Genomic DNA, 22,948 nt, shown 5'->3' with positions numbered 1-22,948 from the left:
AGCTTTTTTCTCTAAACTTTGAAACACTTTAGATCATAAATGTTTCATTATTTCATAAATTATGATTTCATACTTTTAATTTTATTAATTCTACATGCCATCTACCTAGATTTAAATTGATGATTTAATATCTGAAAAAATTCCAAACCTGGAATCTTGGAAGTCCTGACATGTCCGGATCACGGACTTTGTACTGTATTGAATTTCAGAGAAATGCAAGTTTTTCTGGCTGTAAAAATTTTAATATGCAAACAGATAAATACAATGGAAAAATAATACTTTTTATACATAGAGTTATCACAGATGGTCTTCATACAAGGTCTTGCATCATATTGGAATAAAAAAAAATTGAGAAATGGTTGGAAAATGTTACTTAAAAATAAACATCATTTTAAAATTCAGTAAACATATGAATGCTAATACAAAACAACCCTACTTGAAAATTGGTACCTGAACCTCTAGTAATACACAGAATATAAAAGGAAGGAAAATGTAAAAGAATATGAAGGTAATTTCATAAACTCTCCAACAAAAGTTTACTAGACGAAAATGCACATGACAAAAAGCATACACACACATAGAAACAAAACCACCGTGATGATTACTTATGAGAAAAATACCTACATGGACGAAAGTGCACATCGATTAAAAACCTAAACTGAAAAGAAAAAAAAAAAAAAAAAAATGTAAGGTCTATCAACACAGAACATACTTATGATTATAACTGTAATAAACAGTTGTTTATTTTATTGGATCAAAAAGAAACTTTTCTTCTTTTTGATAAAATGGCTAGTAATGTTTAAATTATAAATCTGAAATTTTTTATTCATTATTTTTATCTTGGTATATGGGCGGTAGTATGATGGGGTAGCAGAATGACAAAATATTTAAAGCAAAAATTTATGTCATATAACAATAAAATGTTTTTGAAAAACACTGATTATACTGCGTTAAAAATGATTTTCCACCAAGGAAAATTTTTTAATATCCCCTTTTAAATAAAATTGAAAAAATACAAAGGAAAATGACTATGGTCAGTGTTTGAGGATCCAATATGAGATGACTGTAATTCTATATGTTTTATTAAGAAATAATCATAAGAAATTTACTTGCATATTTATTTTTTGAAGAAACTTTGGCAGTGGACATAATGCAATTGAAAAAGAGAAAATTAATCAGTCAAGAAAAATTGAAAAGATCTGAGATGACTGTAATTCAACATGTTTTATTAAGAAATAATCATAAGACGTTTACTTGCATATTTATTTTTTGAAGAAACTTTGGCAGTGGACATAATGCAATTGAAAAAAAAAAAAAAAAAAAAAAAAAAGAAAAAAAAAAAAAAAAAAAAGAAAATTAATCAGTCAAGAAAAATTGAAAAGATCATTACATGCAGGATTTCCTTTTCAGAAAGGTACACTTTTTGTCCTCCAATTTACTTTACTTTTACACATACCTTCTCTAATACAGAAAATTTAATCTTTCTAAAATGTTAGAAATGCTACATCCATCAGACATGGAAAATGGTAGACTCTCATAATGCATGTATAGCAGCAATATCATATTTCATTAATATTTTTTAAACTATAATTATATAAATGCTATATCATGGCCTGTAATTTTATGACATTTTATTTATATCATTAAATATAATTAGTCTCAGTAAATTTAAATTTCAGTGTGTAAATTAAATACAATAATTAAAATATACTATTGCTTTTTTAATATCATTCAACTTATCATAGGTTTCTGCATTATAGATTATGGCATACTATTCTGTTAAAATGGCGTCAGTTAAATAATATGTGCCACTTTTGGGGGGAGGCGCCAATTGTTGCCAAGTATATAATTATAAAATAATAACAGAGTTCAAAAAACTAAAAAAAAAAAAAAAAAAAAAAAAAAAAAACTTTTCTGTAAAGAGTACATTTTCAAAAATTTCAATTTTTTAATTTTTAAGGAAAGTAAATTTCTGTTTTTTGTTTTTTAATCTAGGGTATACTATGTATAAATAAAAAATAACAAAACGAAATTTAATCTCAACAGGTGGCATAAAGAATGTTCTACATATTAATAAAAATCATAAAACAAAAGGAAATTCAATCTAGAATATATTCAATCTTAACGGAATAAAATTACAAATACGGTCAAAAGTCGTTAATCCGGACTCGTCAGGACTTCGCCGATTCCAGCTTATCGATTTTTCCGGATTATAGATCATCAGTTTAAATCTAGTAAGATGGCATGCAGAAATTATAAAATTAAAAATATGAAACCGTAATTTATGAAATAAAGAGCAATTATGATCTAAAAGGCATAAAATTTACAAAAAACTTTTTTAACTTATAAACTTAAAAACGTCACTTATTAAACTTTTGTTTTCGATCTTCTGAGCTATATCGTTGCAGCATACCGTAAACGCTGTTCTCAGCAACTTTCGTTTTGCTTTCAAAACTTTTACATCCATATTTCATCCAAAAATATAAAGTCGCGGACGCCAAATTTATTATGTTGCAACTCTCAGGGATACAACGTGCAAGTTACAAATTAAATATTCACAGCAGAGATTATTAATATAAAGATTTAATATGGATATCTCACAAAGCTGAAAAACGTTACATTACTCTATCAAGTGCACACATGTAACTGAGTGAAAAGGGAATTTCCCCGCTTAGTTCGCAGTTAAAGAAAAAAAAAGAAGAAGAATAAAAAATAGTCCAATCAGATGCTTACTTTTATGAAAGTTCAAGCTTACTTTTATAAAATTGCTCTAACAAATAAAAATAATAAGCCGGATCCAATTCGAAGATTAAGGAACAACGCAATCTGCAACATTAACTGAATTAGATAATTTTAGCGCTTAGCTTATACCGTCCGTTATACGTTAAGCGCGCACACGCATATTCGCAGCCGTAAAGGTCTTACGCGCATGCATAAATGCCTATGCGCATGCGCAGAAAGTTTGTAGCTTTGAGGTCTGGATTATAGATCATTCCGGATTATGGGTGTCCAAATTAACGACTTTTGACTGTATCATTCAAAATTATAGAAAAATTTCATTTTTTTAATATAGCTGACACTACATAAATTCCATCAAATATGACTCTAAATGGTGGCGAGCAGTGCCCCACTGAAATTTATTTTTCCACTTAGCTCTGCCCTACAATCGCTCCACAGTTTAGGTACAGCATCCAGTTTCGGGGTCAACAAAATTATAACTGCAATTCACAGTAAAATGTTCAGCATTTCTTAATTCCTCTTTCTTATATCCTTTCTAACAGTCTAGAAAATATTATACTGTCATCTGCAATGTTTTCCTGAATGGTAGTCATTATAGCACAACGATCGGGAACAGCGACCAGAAAACATTCTTTACATTAAACCCCTAAGTAGTCATCGTTCCGAAAAAACATGTACAATGTTTTTTTTTTTGTGTGTGTGTGTGTGTGTGTGTGTGTGCGTGTGTGAAAAGACTTGTCAGTTTCTATGATTTTGCTCTGCCGATTTTCCTTCTTTTACAAGACATCAAACTACTTGCACATAGCTCCCTCAAGTAGATATTCTAATGTACTATTATGACTGATTTTTAACTGAAGTTAGCAAAATTCAGTCAACATCAATTCCTGACACCACAGATAGATAAAATATACAGCACTGTGGAAAGAAAGACGTGAGCCTTCAAAACGTGTTTGGATTCTCAATCCTTTTTTTTTTTTTTTTTTTCCCACAGCAAGAATATATGTAATAACGCCATATAGGAGCTTTGTTTGAGTCAAAAGTTAACTGCATCGAATGATTTTGAGAACAAAGTCAATTGCTATGAATTGTTCCTTTGTCCTGCAGGAATCTTATGGCAGTCTCTTTGACATTAGGTAATTTCTAAACAGTGTAGTCCATCATATTAGAAAACAATGGCGAAATATGGCAAAAAAAAATAATGTGATAATATTTCAAATGAAAACCGGAAATCTTGAGCCACGATGTTTGGCATGTTATTGTAGCATTATTTTCTTCTCACTTTTCTTCATTTTTAACTGACGCTGCTTTAACGGAATAGTACCAATTATGGCAGCTGTTATTTGATATGAATATCTTTAATCATGAATTGGAAGATCAGCATGGATTAATTTCAAATTAAATATGGCAGTATACTTCTTGCATGAAAGCAAAAAGCAGCATTAAAAGCTGCAGATTTTAAAACTGAAAAGAAGTAATTTTCAGCATTTAATGGCATTGTTACACGCTTTATTTACAGATGTACACCACAAAAATAAAAAAAGAAAGAAAAGGAAAAAATAAAAAGAAAGAAAAAGAAAAGAAAAAAAAAAAAGAAAGGGGGAAAAAAAAAGGAACAGTTCTATATATCCAGTTCTACTTTGCTGATTAACAAAATTCAACTTGCATTTTTCATGTCTCAAAAGCGCGACTTAGGATATGTATTAGATTTATATATAGCATTATTTTAATATAGGTAATTTGACACAAAATTTGCCTATTTTTTATGATTAACTTTTGAAATTTATATTTTTAAATAATTTTTCTGAATTTTTTGAAATTTTTTTTAATATAACCTGCAAATTTTGAACCATCATCTTAAAGTAGATGTACTTCTAAGCATATCTGCAAAAAATTAAGAGTTTTTTACTCAAAATTTCCTAAGCTAACATGAATTTACATATTGGCACATTTTGAAATTTGGCATATTTGTTACAAGCGATAATAACGCCAAATGTGATTTACGCACTTTATTTAAAATTATTTAAAAGCAATGTGACTTTGCAGATGGACAGTCTAAGAGAACATTCACCAAGTGCAGAAAGTGATGCTGAAGAAGTGGCATAAAACACTGGAGTCATCAGTATTCCACATCCTTCAAGGTGTTTTAAAAATTGTACCCTTACAAGCTGCAATCAGTGCATCAGGTCTTATCAAATGATAAAGCTAAGCTGTATGTGTTCACAAATTGATCTTTGTTTAAATTGACGATAATCCAAAGGCTTCTCAATATCTTGTGGACAGATGAGGCTAATTTTTCATTACATGGAACAGTTAACACCCATAACTGACGAATCTGGACAAAGAATCCAGGTGCATATATTGAAGAGTCCCTACATTCACTGCATTTAACTGTTTGGAGTGGCTTTACTGCATACATTATTGTGGACCCTTTTTTCTTTGAAGAATACTGTGCAAACATTGACTGGAAGACCTGCTCAATTACTGGAAAATGATACTTGTAACTGTTGCAGAAGAAAGTGATATCGCACTTTCTGGAACATAATGTCCTCGAAACAATGATGTTCGTGCAAGACAGGTCACCTCTTCACATCCCAACCAAAGTGAAGATGTTCCTATGAACCTTCACAGAAGATCGATTAATTAGCCATCTCAATAGAAATGAATAGCACTGCTCACTCGCTGGACTTAATGCCACAGTTAAATTGATGTGAACAGCACACTTCTTAAAAGTCACACGAATACATTTACATTTTCGTAATATAATTGAAGAAAGAACAGCAGCAAACAGTAAGCTGGCAAGACAAAGAAGCAGAGAAGAAAATGTGAAATGTGCAGCATAAGTATTTGGTTAAGAATAATCTAAATATGCTTTAATTTTACTCCAATTAGCTAATTTAGGTTCAGTTTGTAAATTGTTTTAAAGATTATTACTTGAAAAGTGTTACATAAGTATCTGCACGATTGGTATTATTTAAGGATAATATGACAAGGTTTAATTTTGAAATGATGCAATTTAGAGAAGTTTATTATAAGCATATTACAGTTTTTAGGAGAGAAAAGCAAAGAGCCAAATTAAAGAAGACACTTAAGAAGGAAAGTTAAAATTCTTTTGTTCATTTTTAAAATTTTACATACATACATATTAAATTATTTATCTAAAACTCAAAAAACAAAATAGAAGTAAGGTATAAACAAATCAAACTATAAAATTTAATATCAAACATGAAAAAAATTCCCTATCTGGCACAATCAAAATCTAGCCATGTTATGTTACTAAATTATTTCATAGAAAAACAGATACTTGCTTTTATTGGCACAACTATCTCAGCACAGTTGGATGATATTTTACAGAAGAAAAAGAAATTATGTCTCAAATCTGGAAAAAAAAAATATATATATATATATATATATATAGTTATAGTTATTTTACATTTTAATTAGGTACTTATCTCAAAAACCAGTTATAAACCCACTTATAAACTCTTTTTTTTTTTTTTTTTTTTTTTTTTTAATTTCAGTGATTGCATTAGGATACAAAGCAACTGTAGGATTTGCACACACTTCTGCATATGGAAATTATATTTTTTTAGGGCAATTAATGAGCAAAATTAAGGAGTATTAGCAAATAGGGATGAAATACACTGCCTTTCAAAAATTAAGGAACAGCATGTTTTTGAAGGCTCACCATTATAAAAATGCCAGTGACATTTAAATTCACAGTTTATATGCATGATAGTAACGAAGTTTAAAAAAATATGTGCAAAAACAATAGCTACCGCTTTTATTTGATAGAAGGAATACTTATATAGGGGTTGGAGAAATAAAGCAAAAATTGTTAAGTTTTGTTCACTGTTAATCTTCAACTGTCATTAGCAGTTTTGTCGACAATATCCAGGAGAATCTATCAATGTCCAGGAGAAGTTGTTTGCCCGATTCATTGAGGTGGTGGGCGATCGGATGGATAGAAATGGAGATGTCACAAGCTGATGCTGCTAGATGTCTTAATGTCTCTCGCAGTGTGGTCCACCAACTATGGAATCAGTTTGAATATGAGGATTCTGTGTCTGGAATACATGTTCCAGGCAGATCTAAAGTAACAACACCTGCAGGAGACCTTTATTTAGCTCTTTCAGTCTGAAGGAGAGGCTCAGTAATGTTATTCATTACTGAGCTGAGGATTATTTACAAAAATGTACAAAAGAATGTCAGATCATTTAGCAGCAACAGGAACAAGAATCTCAGCTATTACAGTGTGCAGTTGCCTGCACAATACAGGTTTGTATGCAAGACCACTAGTTGTTTGTGTTCTCCTGAACCAAGGACACAGAGGTAACTGTTTATGTTGGGTAAGAGAACACGTCTCCTTTACCAGTCAACAATGGGCATCTGTCCTCTTCACAGATGAGTCCAGGCTCACATTGAAGTGATTCAGGTCGTCAGCTGATCTGGAGGGGAAAATGCACCAGATACAACCAATTACACATTGTGGAGACACAATTACAGAGGTGGTGGAATAATAGTTTGGGCTGGGATCTCTCTCGGCAGTCATATGTGTTCCCTGTAACTTAGACCAGTGTGTGATATCGAGTCAAGATCCTCGATCAATTATGTCCACCCATATACTGCTGCTAAGTCCTCCTCCGAAGTCGTTAGATGGGCTTGAACAAGGATTATTCCGTGTCTGGTTGTTGCTTCCCATTTCACTGAACAACGTAATTGACAACATGGAACGCCGCTGCCACCAATGTATTACAGCTAGGGGTGAACACATTCCTTATTAGAACCCATTTTTGTAATGTTGTTGTAGTTACATATGGCTTTATTGGAAAGATCAATCCATATAAAACAGCTCAAGTATTACACAAGAACAATGATAAATAATAAAAAAAAAAAGGACAAACATTTATAAAGAATCAGAATAAATGAACATGGAAACAAAAGTAAAAAAGTTAAAAATTTAAATGGCAAGGAAAAGAACATAAGAGATTCAGTCTTTACAAGGAGTTCATGAAAGTTTTGACATTACCAATACAGTTTACTTATCTAACCATGTTTCTGATACTCTTTATCTAGTTCTGGGCATATAAGAAGACGCTCTGCATTTATAATGCCTGAATTGTAAATCTGGCATATACTAGATGGAATGATGCCATTTTATTAACCCATTAACTGCCAAATTTTTATTTCATCAATTTTTATTTTATTTCTGTTAATTTACATCTAAATAATAAGAAAAACATGTTTTTCTCATAAATGCATTAATGTTTTTTCAGAAATTTTAAATTTAAGTCCGATCCCCAAATGTATATCCCAAATCCACTCATGTATTCGTTATATTCTGATATCAGTTTGGGTTGTGGTACTTGAATTTCTTTCTTCTGTTCTACTCCATCGCTTCATCTCTGATATTGGTTCGATAGTTTCATGATTAGACAGAAGCCTTACACAACTATTGTCATTCCACGTGCCAGCTAAAATTTCATTACGGGAATCAAATCTGTAGTTCTTTTTTTGTTATCTCTTTGTCTGTTGCAATAGGGCAGTTGTTCATTCTCTTGAATCAAACAGTTCCGGTTGCTCTAATGTCAATATCCTGCAAATTTTTCATCAGAGAAAATCTTGTGAAAAAATTGTCAGAGTAAACTTTATGAGCATTTGGTGTCTGAAGAATAGATACCATCTGAAGGGCAACATATGTTCCAAGCCCACTAATGCTTTCATCATCTCCTAATTTCTTTGATTTGCCTTCATACGCTTGAGTGTGATAAAAATATCCAGTTTGTGAACCACAGATAGCCCATTGTTTGAACCCAAACTGCACTGGCTTACCACGTATAAATTGTTTGAGGTAGTGATGTCCAGAGTAACGAATCATTTGTTCGTCAATGCTCAAACTTTCAGACATACCCAAATTGTTGAAATTTGTCATTCAGCTTGTAAATCAATGGGCGAATCTTGAAGAGGTTATCACGTTCACCTAGTGGAATCCTTTCTAGATCGGAGTTGTCACTGATATGTAGGTACCGTTTAATTTCCAAATACCTATTCCGACTCATGCATGCTCTAACACACAGAATGTTCATGTCTTCATCTTCACACTAATATAATTGTTCTTGCGGAAGTGAATGATAGCCAGTGAAAAGAAGTATTCCAATAAATTTTTTTAGGCAGTTATTAGAAAGCTGAAATTGATGATTGTTTTTCTGTATGGCGTATATTACAGACTGCTGTACAATATAGGTGACAGTTTCATTATCAAAAAGTATTTCAAAACACTCTACCGGGAATTTTCCCCCAAGTTTTCTAATGACATCATTTCGCCTTGTCTCTATAACGTCAGAATTTTCATATAGTTTCAAGTACTTGGGTTGCTTCTTTTTCCAATTGGAAGTCAATACTTCTTTTCTCTTTTTAGCAGGTGGTAAGCCGGTACCTTTTGTTACTTCATTTGCTGAAGATTCAGTTTCATTCACTAAAACACTTTCCTCAAATCCTGCCACACAGTGAATTTCAACACACCCGGGAACATCAAGTGGTTCTTCATCATCAATTACGTTGTCATCCATGTCCTCATTATCTGAAATCTCATCAACCCACTCTGGTAGAATTTCAACAATATCTATGGGGCTATTATTGTCAGATGCAAAAAAATCATTAGAATTTATAATTTCTTTTAAAGAAAGATATCTTTTACGCGACATTTCCTGGAAAAAAAGAAAAAGAGTTTTTTTTACAATTTTAGTCAGTATCAGCCATGATCCCTAAATGGGGATCGATATATCTAGGTTCATTGTACCCATCCAAATTACAGTATGAGGATAAATAATATATAAATACATTAATTATTTACCAGTGAAGGGAAGTTCAGTACAACAAAAATAATTGTTCCTAAGTAACTTTTTTGTGCTAAAAAACCGTATTATTTTTCTCTTGAAAAGTAACTAGAGAGCAAGAAAAATAAACTCATGAGCTCAACTAACTGAGTCCACGTGCTTGTTTACGATTTCTACCCTTAGTTGCAATCTTCAGGAAAGCATGATCACCCGTAAGGGACCACCCAGGTGCAACATGACGTCACAATGTATACAAATGTAGGCGATTCCCATATGGGGATCATGGCAGGGAATGGGTTAAGATGATGTGCCACGTAGTCGTGACCTGTTTGCAGTCTGAAGTTTGCCACAGTCTCTTTACTGGATTTTCGACAAAACGTTTTACATGTGCCTTGAATGTTAGCCCGGAATTTGCCTATTGATTTTGCTGCCTGATCAGATTTAAGAATATCCATTAATTTCTCAAAAACATTTTGTAATGTTACCACCCCTTTTTTTCTCAAAAACAGTGATATACTATTTCTCCAAGACTGGATTTCTCTGCTAGAAGTGCAATTTTCTTTTTTCTTTTTTTCTTTTTTTTTTTTTTTTTTTTTTTTTGTAATTCATGTGTGTGCTGAACTTTAGAAATATTCTATGTTGCATTCATTAAAGAACTGTTTAGTGGACATATTCTCTAAATTTTTGGTTTGTACGTTACTTCATTCTTAAATTAGACACAAAAAACATGTTGTTCCTTAACTTTTGGAGAGCAGAGTAAATTTAAACTATTATCTATGCACAAACTTAACTTTTATAGTACCCTTCTAAGAATAAAACAGATCTGTAAATAGGATAAAATTTTATTATCTAACTATAAAACAAATTTGAGAATAAAATCAACTTCACAAAACTTATAATGTAATTAGTATTAAATTAAAAAATTTCCTGACATACTTATATTTTACACTTATTACAGTTCTTTCTAGATACTTTAAAGAATAGTAATGACATTTATGTTTTACTAACAATTAGCTTTATGTTAATGCTTTCTCCTATACTAGGGGTCTCCAAACATTTTAGCCTGCGAGCCATGTTGGCTCTTTCCCGAAGTTTCGAGGGCCAAGATCCAGTTAATTCATCATACCACGCCGATGCAATTATGATGAAAAGCATACATGTTTTTGAATGAGGCATTGAGAATTTTGTCATTGGTTCAATATGCTATGATCTTAAAAACATTGTTTTTAGACTTTCATGCAGTTTCATCTACCATAAATTTCCAAAAGCTGTTTTTAAACATTCGCAAAAATATATTTTTGTCTCAGAACATTAGAGATTTCTTTGGTTTAGTATGTTTAGTACATACATTACGTTTCAATGGATTTATCTCACTGTTGTCACAATTTAGCAGTGCATTTTGTTTATATTTTGATCAAGTGACAACTTTCGCTCATAAGTATTTCATATTTTGGGCAAGTTTCGTGCAAAAAAAGTCTCCTAAATTAAAATAAGTTATAACATATACAAAACAAAGATTAAGATTTAAATAAAATCACTACTGAAAATTTCTATGACCCAACCTAGAATGCTACTACGAAAGATAACACATGAAACCTTTATTCTAGTAAAAGGTACGAGAATTTTTTTTAACTTCCTTCTGCGAAGTAATTTCAGATATCATATTTCAATGAAAATATCAATTTTGACCCCCCTTCAAATCCATTTAAGCAATTTTGTTTTGCATGACATTGTACATACAGACAGAATAAAGGACTCTTTTTCCCAAAATGGGTTGTAAAATGGATTAAAAATGGATTCAGGAATGCTTTTATGTAAACAGTACGCACAGAGACATCTCTGCATATGTATGTATGTATCTTGCATAACTCAAAAAAACAGCAGCCTCAAAATGTTGAAATTTTGTATATGGACTGCTATAACATGTAACTGTGCACCTCCCTTTTTTGGTTGCAATTAGCTATGTCAAAAGTCTCTCTCTATATATACCCACTCTGTTAACTGCCTTGGTTAGCTCAGGTTCCCCCCCCCAATTATGTTGGAGTTGTAACCCAATTAACATACCGTGAGATTCCAGTAAGAATCTCTGGTGGCTGAAACACCAGATATAAGACATTTTGTATTATTTTAAATTTCACCAATTGTAACGAATGAAGTTGTACATTAAGTTTTGCAATTTTATGTTGCATCTTGTGTGCACAGTAAGGAATAGGTGAAAGGCAGTAACTTTCATTAACATATAGAGATAACTTCTAAGGGTTCTTCAGTTAAAAATAATTAGATTAGGTAGTTGTCATTAGTTGCCCTTAGTCATTTAAGATTTATAAAGTCACCATTAATTTTATTATTTTTTTAAATATTCACAATATAAAAAATGCACCTTTTTAAAAAATATTCACAATATAAGAAAGTTCTATTAAAATTACAATCTAAGAGTATCTAAGTAAGTAGATAATTGCATATATAATTTAAGACATTCAATACAACAAAATGCCTATGTTTTTTAAATTAAAAATTTTCCAAATTTTTTAGCTACTTTATATCAATTTCCTTCTCTTTAGCATCTTATCCAAATTCATTTGTTTCAATAAACAAACCAATGTACCCAATAGCCTCTGCTTCATCTCCTAACTTGTTAATGTTTCAAGAATACAATTTGAAGAACACTTCTCTTTTTCTTTCTTTAATTAATTTCTACTTCAATAGGGTTTGTCTTTATTTCAGAACTTTGGGATTTAATTAAAGATTCCGACACTTCTACTAAACATTGCATGCATAGTAAAAGTTTGACCATCAACTATGCAGAAGTACGACTACCTTAAAATGGCAGATGCATGAAATTTCCAGATAGTTGAACATATACAAAATGCAATTCGTGATAGAAAAGCCATCTAAAGGGAGAAAGAATTTTCTGGTCTAAAATTATAAAAACAGTCCTCATCTTTGTTATCAGCTTGAATATCTAAAGCCTATATTCAAAATTATGTAAAATCTCAGGAACAAGTATATTTCATGCATAAAATCCAACGTGTTTCATCAGCTTTCAACACGATAAATTAAAATATTAGTACAATTCTGTTAACAGTATTATAAAAAATTACCAAACTATTGTTGATGGCTCAATGAATAAGAACACAGGTGATTGTCGAGGAGTGCCCCACAGCTGTTCTATTGTTTGTGTATGCTATCCACTTTCAGAACCCACAAATTAAACTTGTGGTTAACAATTTAATGTTCAAAGGTGGCATCTCACAATAGTGCTTTTCCATTAGAGCGGCATCAGTTAAAAATGCAACACTTTTTCTTGCCACCAATTCTCGCCAAGTATTAAATTATAAAATAATAATGGAGTTCAACAAATAAAAAAAAATTATTCTGTAAAAAGTAAACATTTTTAGATTTCTTAATTCTTAAAGAAAGTAAATTTTTCTTTTTAATTTTGTAATTTAAAAATAAAACAAAATACAATCTAAACAGGTGGCATAAAATTACGAATATCGTTCAATATTACAGAAAAATGTTGAGTTTTTTAATATAGTCGATGCCACATAAATTTTATTAAAATGATTCTAAATGGTGGCGAGCACTGCCCTACTGACATTTATTTCTCCATTTAGCTCTGTCCCACAATCACACCACAGTTTGGGTATGGTATCCAGTTTCAGAGTCTACAAAATTAAAGCTGTGATTCACAGTCAAATGTTCATACATACCATTTCTTAGTTCTTGCTTATATCCTTTCCAGCAGTCTGCAAATAAAATGCTGCCATCCACAATGTTTTCTTGAATGACAGTCATCAATGTCTTAACACAACGATCAGAAATGGAGACCAGAAAGCATTCTTTCTTTCCCAGCATAACCCCCCGAATACCCATTGGTCTTAACCCATGTTTTGGTTCTCAATCCTTTTGTACAGCAAGAACATACATAACAGCGCCATATAGGAGCTTTGTTCAAGTCAAAAGTTGATTTCATCAGATGCCTACAGAACAAAGTCTGCTGCTATGAATTATTCCTTTATCCTGAAAGAAACTTATGGCAGCCTTTTTGTCATTGAAAAATTTTGTAATCTATCGCACTAAAAAAAATGGTGAAATATAGCAAAAAAATAACCAATGACAGTATTTTAAACGAAAACTAGAAATCTTGAGCCACGATATTTGAATCACTAAATTCTCGAACCAAGATATTTGACATGGTTGTTGGCGCATTTTTTAACCGACGCCGCTCTAATGGAAGTACCCTCATAACTTATTGGACTTTCATGCTTTCCAGCAATCAGTATAAATAATGCTTCCTTTGATGATATTTTCTTTTATGACATTCAGAGACAGGGGAAAAAGGTGGACGGAGCACCAAATTTTAGAATTTGGGGAGGCTAGAAACCACAGAGATTGTATCAGGCATGAAAATTACCACCAACTCTGGTTATAGTGCACAAAAATATATATGATTCTTTTGAACTGTCAGTTTTTAATTTTTTTATTAATAGAAAAATTGGTTTTCTTCTGTTATCGAGACTGGATTCAGGAATGTATGTACGCACGTGTGTATGTGTCTATGTGCATATATGTGTACACACATACCTATGTACGTACATATAATATACGCATACACAACCGCATACATCCATATATACATGCAATACATTTCTGAGTCCGCTCCTGATAACAGAAGAGTACCGAAAAATTCTTTTCTACAGATGCCTGTCCATGTGGCAAGATCAGAAGCATTTTTACTGAAATGGATTATTTATTTCTCAAAATGTAGATATAATAACTAAAGTTTTAGAATGCAACCCCCTCTTTTTTTTAGTTTATTAATTTGAGAAATATTATAAACAGATTGCTCAAATTCTTGTTTAGTAACTCATGTAAAACTATATATGACATGTGCAAGACTTTTGGATAAATGTGCAGAATGGGCGAGTATTATTTGTCAAGTTCCAAGTTACATTGCAACTGACACAGGGAGCAAAAATATTATTTCATAAGCCAACTACACGTATACTTGCATAAATTTATTAAACTGTTATTGTTATATATGTAACTGTAACTGTATAAAACGATGTTTGTGTACATCTTGTAATCATCACTGAGCACGTACCCAACACATATAAAATACAACACAGTTATATCTCTATTTGGCTCTAGTGTAGAATTGGGTGCCCGTTCGATTAGCGACAACTTTTTTTTTTTTTTTTTTTTATTTTGCCGATGAAACCTCACTTCTGGTTACTTCTGGTTAGTTTTAACTGTGTTTTAGCTCCCTGATTTTATTTAAATGAAAATGGATTGATGTGTACATGGACAAATTTAAGGCTGTGCGCAATGCCTAGTTTGTGCAATTCTAGGATGTTTTTTCAAGTGAAAACAAATCGATGTGTACATGGACACAGAGTTTGTGCAATTCTTTGACTTCTTATTTCGGTTTTGTGTGGCGGCCATCTTGAAATTGTGCCTTCCTGGCGCCAATCTTGGCATCAAAAAAGAATCGCCAAAAAACAAAGAGCACACAATTGTAAACTTTTAACCCTCTATTTAAATTTATTTAAATACCCTCTGTTTAATAAAACCGGAAATAACTTAAAAGCATAAAAATGCAGATAAGATCTTGGGATGTGTCAACGTATGCATATTAGTTCTGGCAGCAAACGTTTTAAACACTTTAAAATTTCATAAAATATTCTACACACATACAGAATTAAGAGAATTTACATGAAATAAAATTTAATAAGAAATATCATTAGAAATTAACGGATGTAATTTGCATAATTTCACAAAAATTCTAAAAGTATCTATCCTAAAAGTATTCTAGTAAATTAAGATAATTCAGACCAAATAAAATCTCACAAGAAAAAAGGCTGAAATACAGAAAATGGAATTTATCCCACTTTAAATTTTATCTTCTACCATTGAGAAAAATTTTCCTTAGTAAATGTAAAAAAAAAAAATTCAAGATCTAGCAGAAGACCGGAAGATGTAATAAAAACTGGGAGCTGGTGGCTATAAACATTTTAATAAATACTATAAAATTATCTCTTACTTAAATTTCAAATTAATTATAAAATTTAATTTTATTAAAACAATAGTTTCTTCGTCTAGTCATATTTTAATCTTGCAGCATTCCTTAATTTATGACAAATCACATTTAATGTAGCTGATTTATTATTTCACTGCTTTATTAACATTCACTTAAAATTTATACGCTAGTATTTTTGGGGGAATGTGACAGAAATTTGACATAACTTCAATGAGTCTAACAATTTTTGAGATCTTGCCGTGGCTAAAAATATAGGTACTTTTCCGTTTTGCCGGCGCAGACGATAAAGTCGCCAATAATAGTACAACTGATGCCAAACAGAATATCCTCGCTGGTAAAGTTTTATGCCTCATTTTCAAAACAAGTCGCAGCCATTTCTTATCAGATTGATTGTTTCTTTCAATACTGGCATACGATTACATAGAAATTTTACCAGATAATTCGATTTTATGCCCTAAGGTCATTCGCGGTAATTAAGTCAATTAGGATGCAATCACATTGCTCTCCCGAAGGCGAAAATATAGAAAAGGCAAAGGGTTAAATTCATCAATTCTAATGAAAACGCACTAGCGAAGTAAAGCACTGTGGTTTTACATAATTTCTGAGTAAGCTATTCGTACCGAATTGAAATAATTCTTGCATTTCAACTTGTATTCCATATTAAGATTTAACTTGAAATTAATGTAGATAATTACTAAGAGAATTAGATTTTTGTAGCGCAGTTTACGTGAGATAAGATTACTTGGGATCACGTGATATGAACCGGCGAATCAGGATGTTAAACCATGGATCATACCATGAAATAGTAAATTTTTATTTTTCATTGTTGAAGGCAGTTACTCTTTTTGTTAAATTAACATTTTGGCACTAAATTTCTTTGCAGAACCCTCTTTTTGGCGATAAAGATAATTCTTTGACGATGTGGGGATAAAGGCTACATGCCTAAGAGCCCCGTAATAAAACCCTTCCTTGGTCTTTGGGTAAATTTTTAAATTAATGTCTTTTGACAAATTTATTGTCTTTATTTATTGGCTTTTTATAAAATTTTAAACAATATTAAAATGTTTATGCCTTCAAAATAAAAAATTCTTAGAACTAACATTTGTAACATTTTTAATGTGTATTCTATACATTGTCGTCAATAAAGTCTGCTTGGCGAGATTTGCGCTGCCGAAATGGAAAAGTACCAAAATATATACTAGTAATGATTTTTATACTTGTTTATTTTAAAACTCCTCCTCCTTTATACTTATTAATTGCAAACATGTAGTTGTTTATACATTTCTGGAATTATATAAAACAAACTGTTCGAAATATGTTTTTTTTTAACTACTCTGATATGCGCCCTCAAGTCGCCAAATTTCTTGCCAAACATTTTTGGTGAGAAACTTCACGCTGCCATATTACTATCTAAACTTTTTGTGTACATTTCGAACTTTAAGCCTAAAATGTCTCCAAAAACGTGGTTTTCACACATGCAAAAAATACGTTTTGAACACACGATTTAAGCTAAAAATCCGAACTTCAATTCAACAACTCATACCATTTTATCTTTCCCTCTCATCTTCTCAGACACAGATGCAAATCAACGAGCTACAGCGAAATATTTTTCAACGTCTACAGGGTTGCCATAGAACACGCAATTGCGCCAAACACCAGCACAGAACACATATCCCCACATTTGGTGAAATTAGAGCGTACAGTCAAAAGTCGTTAGTACGGACTCGTCGGGACTTCGGCGATTCCGGATTATCGATTTTTTCGGATTATAGATCATCAGTTTAAATCTGGTAAAATGGCATGCAGAAATTATAAAATTAAAAATATGAAACCGTAATTTATGAAATAAAGAACAATTATGATCTAAAGTGTATCAAAATTTACAAAAAAAAAAAAGCTTAATATTTATTTGTTTACTTTACTAAACATTTCTTTCAATGTAAGTTGTTTAAGTTGCTTCGTTTTTTATGTGATAATACATTCTCTTTAATTCTATAAACAGACATAATTTCTTCAGTTACAAAGTTCCGCTGTTCAAGTCCTATAATTGCTGTGTCGAGAATACCGACTAATTTGTCAATCGAAATTTTTTCTTTTCAATAACCTCTGTTACTTTCTTCGCTATCGGAAGCGAATTATAATGATGAGGCATTTGATTTAAATTATATCAAAGACGGAGTTACATTGAAATGAAATACTACATTTAGTAAGCAATTATAAGCCAAATAAAATAAAAACATCTGCCCTGAAGATAAGGATAGTGCTGACAGATCAACTTCCAATTAATTGTGCGTGCCACGGCGTTAAAAGTTTAGGTTAAAAATTTAGATAAACAAACATTAAAGTTTAGATAAACAAAGGATATGCCTTTATTCATTTTTTGCAGCAATTCCACTTTTTGTTTAATGGACTCCGAAACATTCTTTCGCTTTGTAGATTCATTACATATTAGTAAATATAAATCGGAAATTCTATTTGACATAATCGAAAGTTCAAGCTTACTTTTATAAAATTGCTCTAACAGTCTTCAAAAAATAATAAGCCGGATCCAATTCGAAGATTAAGGAACAACGCAATCTGCAACATTAACTGAAATAGATAATTAGAGCTTAGCTTATACCGTCCATTATACATTAAACGCGCATTCGTAAACGTATTTTGCGCACACGCAAATTCGCAGCCGTAAAGGTCTTACGCACATGCGTCACTGCGACGCATGCGCAGAAAGTTTGTAGCTTTGAGGTCCGGATTATAGATCATTCCGGATTATGGGTGTCCGAATTAACGACTTTTGACTGTATATCAAAATTCTACCTTTTTTTAATTAAAAAGTTTAAAACAACAAACAAAGTATACTGTTGTATATTTAACCTCAGAATTACATATATATTAATATTATACTTAAATGTAACACAGCTTTAGAATATACTTTTTAAAATTTAATATATAAATATATTTACTGAGAAAGTAAAATTGGGCATCTAATGTTTTAAATATTATTTAAGTGAAAAGAAAATTTTTCCTATTCTTTCTTTTGTTTTTCTATATAATTGATATACAATGTTGAATATCAGAAGCTTATGTAAGTCTCAAGAACAATATTTTGGAACATTTTAAGTTCAAAAAGTATTATTTATATAATTATCATATATATTTTGATTTAATGAAATTAAAATCTTCACGGTTTATTTTTTTGCATAAACTTCATGTTAATTTATACTATAAGCATATGCCAAAATATTCACATGCTCTCTATTGTGACATAAAAGAAATTTAAAATGGCATGTGTTTTTTCCTTTTTTGTCCCTTATGTCTAAAATAACAGAAAGATTACAAGAAAGAAAATTAGTAATTAAGTTTGTGAAAGAAGGGAAAAGTTACAGTGAAATCACAAAAAATTTACGTAGGAATATTGCTAAAATTCAAAATATTATAAAAGAAAAGTATGCATAGTTCTTGCAAAGAAACCTTGCAATGGATGTCCTCAAAAACTAAAGCTGAGATGCGAAAAAAAGACTTATTTTTAAAAAATAAAATAAAATACTCATATTTCAGCCGCAAAACTGAAAGCTGAGTTAGAAAAAGAATCTGGCACTTTAATTTCTAGCTCAACAATGAGGACATTAAATAAAAAAAGATTTTCACAGATAACTTGCTTGGGATAAATCCTGTATGTGTGCTCTCAATGTAAAGAAAAGACTATCTTTTGCAAACAAACAACAAATCGACTTCTAGAATTTTGGAATAAGGTTACATTCAGGGATGAGTTTAAATTTAATACTTTTGGACTTGATGTTAATTTTAAAATATGATGTAAGCCTGAAACAGCACTTCATAGAAAAAACTTACAAGCCACAGTAAAATATGGTAGTGGCAGTATACATGACTGAAGGTCTGGAAATCCACTTATGGAGTTAGCAGGAAAAATAGGTATTGTACTTAAAAGAAATCTGAGTACTCAGAAAATGGCACTGGGCGTTATTTATTTCCACATGATAAAAATCCAAAACGCACTGCTTTGGATACCATGCTGTGGCTTTTGTATAATGTGCACAGTCAATTAAATATGCTTCCTCAGTCATCAGACACAAATATTATAAAGCATGTATGAACACATTTGCAAAGAAATGAAATTTTTAATAGGATACAATTGAAAAAAGCTTTACTAGAGAACTGGCACAAAACTGCATCAGAATTCTGCCAAAACTTAGCTAAAAAAATTACAACAATCAAGCTAAAGGCTATCTGGCCAAATATTAATTATATTAAAATTTAAGAAACTATGTACACTTGTTTTAAATCTAGTGTATGAATATTTTTGATGCATTCAAATAATACAAAAACTCTTATTTGTTTTCATATTTCAAATGGAAACAAAAGGAACTAATTTTTTTGTTTATATTTTTCTACATTGCATACTTCCAGTCCATGAAAATAAGGCCGATCTTTACTGTATGGCACCTCTTGGTTTCTGTCTGAAAAAAATCGCCAAGTGGTATTGGCTGTTCGTGAAATTGGAAGCCTCTTGCGTGAAATAGATTTTCCAGTAACCCTAACATTGATAATATTGGCAAAACTAGCCTTGGGGGAAAATTTTGATTTTTTTTGGGGGGGGGGGGGTCGTTAAAAATGCATTATTTCTGCGAATATCACCAAACATATTGATAAATTTAGATTTTGGCTATTTTTTATTATAGTAACCCTTTCATGTAGACCCGAGTTTTGGGTTCTTACCATTCTTTTCAATTACTGTGTTTGGTTGCATGTGCGTGGTACAGTCTTGGATTTTGAACTTGCTGTTATTTTGCTGTGGGTACCATCATTTGAATATGTCTGAAGTGGGTAAGAGGATGAATATTGATTAACGGCGAATGAGCCGAAACAACGAAAAATTTAATTCAATTGCTTGCGTAGAGAATGGAGGAGTTGGTGGTGGGAAGCGTGAACATATGCACATGAAAAAAAGTATGTTAAAAAATTGCTATTTCATTTATTAATCTCTGTGTGTTAATTTTTGTTAAAAGATTTGTTGTTTAATGTTTTTATGATAGGAAATATGTATTTTTGGTTATTTATTATTTTCTGTTTGTGTATTTTTGGTTATTTGTTCGTCTGTGTGTTAAGACAGCGGAAAATTTTTTCTGGTTAATATGATAGTTTTCCGATTTTAATGAAATTGAATGATTTAAATAAAAATAGATCGATGTGTATATGGACAAAGTTAAGCCACTACACAATACCTAGTTTGTGCACTTCTCTGATGTTTTTTTAAGTTAAAATAAGTCGATGTGTACATGGACATCAAGTTTGTGTAAGTCTTTGACTTCTTGTTTTGGTTTTGTGTAGCAGCCAGAAGGATCGGCACCATCTTGAAATTGGCGTCAAAAAGAGACAATTCACCAAGGGGTACTGTAAATTTTAACCGAAAATAATATTAAATACTCAGCATATCATATTTCCTGTAAATAACTTTATTTTTTTTTACTACTGTATGAATACATTTGATACTGACTGTATATAATCATATAGTTCCATATTCAATCATGTTAATTACTTACAAGAGGGAAAATTTTTTTGGTAACTTCAATTTACAAATGATGCTTTCTGAAACTATACACAATTTAGCTGAAGCAGGATATAATTAGACTATATCAAGTCATCATTTAAATATTCACTTGTTGCAGTTATACCTCTAGAATAGCTGATATCTTAAATTTTTCATATATAAAAAATACATAATTCAATACGATTTAAATTACAATTTTTTTAAAAAAATTCCACTTAAAATTTTAGACAACTTATGAATTTCAGTATCATAATGTTTCAAGTTTCAGAAATTATATAAAGAGTGAAATTTACAAATCTCTGAATCCAAAGACTTTAATGTTTTTCTGAAACACACATGCAATTCTAACTGCGATGTAATTTAATTTGACAGATTCATATTTGATAAGTTAACAGGCATTTCCATACACCAGTTGAATAATAAGATGAGAATTACCAGAAGTAAAACGCAAGACTTTCCTTAGATTGTACAACGATGTTAAATGTAAACGATCATGGCAAAAATAGTTGCATATATGTGAAAACATTAGTGTTACCTAACATAACATATCTTACAATTGTTATTTTAAACATAGGAATAAAGCTCTTTAATGTACTTGCAGTAGTTACATAGCCAAAATTTTAACACGATAATTCTTACATTTTTATGATGTACTTTTTTTTTTAATTAATCAAACGTTTAGAAAACTCATTATATCGTATTGCATTGATTTGACAGTACTGAATTTTAAATTAAATAAAATAACATTTATTTACACATCGCAGACAAATAAAAATAAATTAATGTTCACAATAATTTTATAAATCAAAACATATGAGTGCAAGAAGAAAAAGGCACGGTATATATCAAATGGCATTCGAATGAATTATAAATAACGGTTTGGTACCTGATAATAAATAGCAAATATAGACTTTGAGCTTTTATGAACAAACTCACGCATACTTATTTGTTAAATACAAACTCAGTTATATATTAAACAGTTTAAAACTGCACTGAAAAGGCAATTCATCCCACTGAATGTCCATTGAGGGAATTAAGTTCATTCCATTGTAAAAGCAATTCAAACTTGGACACAACAATTACGACCAATCACTTTTAAGAACGTTTAAATCTCGTACTGATGCGCGGAATGAGACAACTTTTTTTTTTTTCAATATTCTCAAATTCATTGACGGTTAAAATCTAAATAAATGCTATTTTAAAGCACACTGTATAAAAGCAAAATAATTTAGCATTTTAGACCAGTGTTTCTCAATTTTTTTCAAGAAAGCGCCACTTTTATAATTTGAATATTCTGAGAACAACTCTACCCAATCAGCCAATGTTACTAAGCAGCGAGGTTGCCATGTCACTCCTTCAGCTCAAGCTTTCATTCTTTCCGGTCTCGCGTTTCACCTTATCCGAGTATTGTGTGCATGTACAATCTTTGAAGTAATTTCGTTTATCATGTGTTCAGGTTTACAAACATTAAATTTAATGAATCTTTTTATCATTTAACTTGCAAATTTTGAGTTTCAATTAGCAATAATATTGTTAATTTGTTAAAATGTTAATTTGTTTTTAAATAGATCATATCAACAGCCCATACTTATTAAAAAGTTCGTATTAAGCTTATTTTCTAAAAGACGGATGTAAATTAAGAGTATTATTGCGAGTGTACGGGTTCGAGACGGATTGAACGCATACAAAACCAATGATAGCTTGTCAGAATTTATTTTTACAAAAGAAACATCTTACAGTTCTAGAAATTACCACAAACGTACTGCT

General features: G+C 31.0%; 1 protein-coding gene across 2 annotated transcripts in view; it reads right to left on the bottom strand.

Moving 5' to 3' along the window:
• LOC118192438 (mitotic checkpoint serine/threonine-protein kinase BUB1-like) overlaps window positions 1-22,441 on the bottom strand; it is a 31,606-nt gene extending 9,165 nt beyond the window's left edge. The window contains exons 1-2 of one of the 2 annotated variants that reach the window (XM_035363401.2): window positions 22,068-22,441; window positions 6,045-6,115 (exon numbers count right to left, since the gene is read on the bottom strand). The gene's annotated coding sequence lies outside the window, so the exon portion shown is untranslated. Of the gene's footprint in view, window positions 1-624; window positions 645-6,044; window positions 6,116-22,067 lie in introns of those variants that run through there. The other variant, XM_085819610.1, reaches the window with a different exon arrangement.
• Between the last annotated feature and the right edge of the window lie 507 nt (window positions 22,442-22,948).

The sequence above is a fragment of the Stegodyphus dumicola genome, chromosome 6, assembly GCF_044657685.1.
Source record: "Stegodyphus dumicola isolate Sdum_Otavi_A_Nest chromosome 6, ASM4465768v1".
Classification (NCBI taxonomy): domain Eukaryota; kingdom Metazoa; phylum Arthropoda; class Arachnida; order Araneae; family Eresidae; genus Stegodyphus; species Stegodyphus dumicola.
This window is presented reverse-complemented; position numbering and strand designations above follow the sequence as displayed.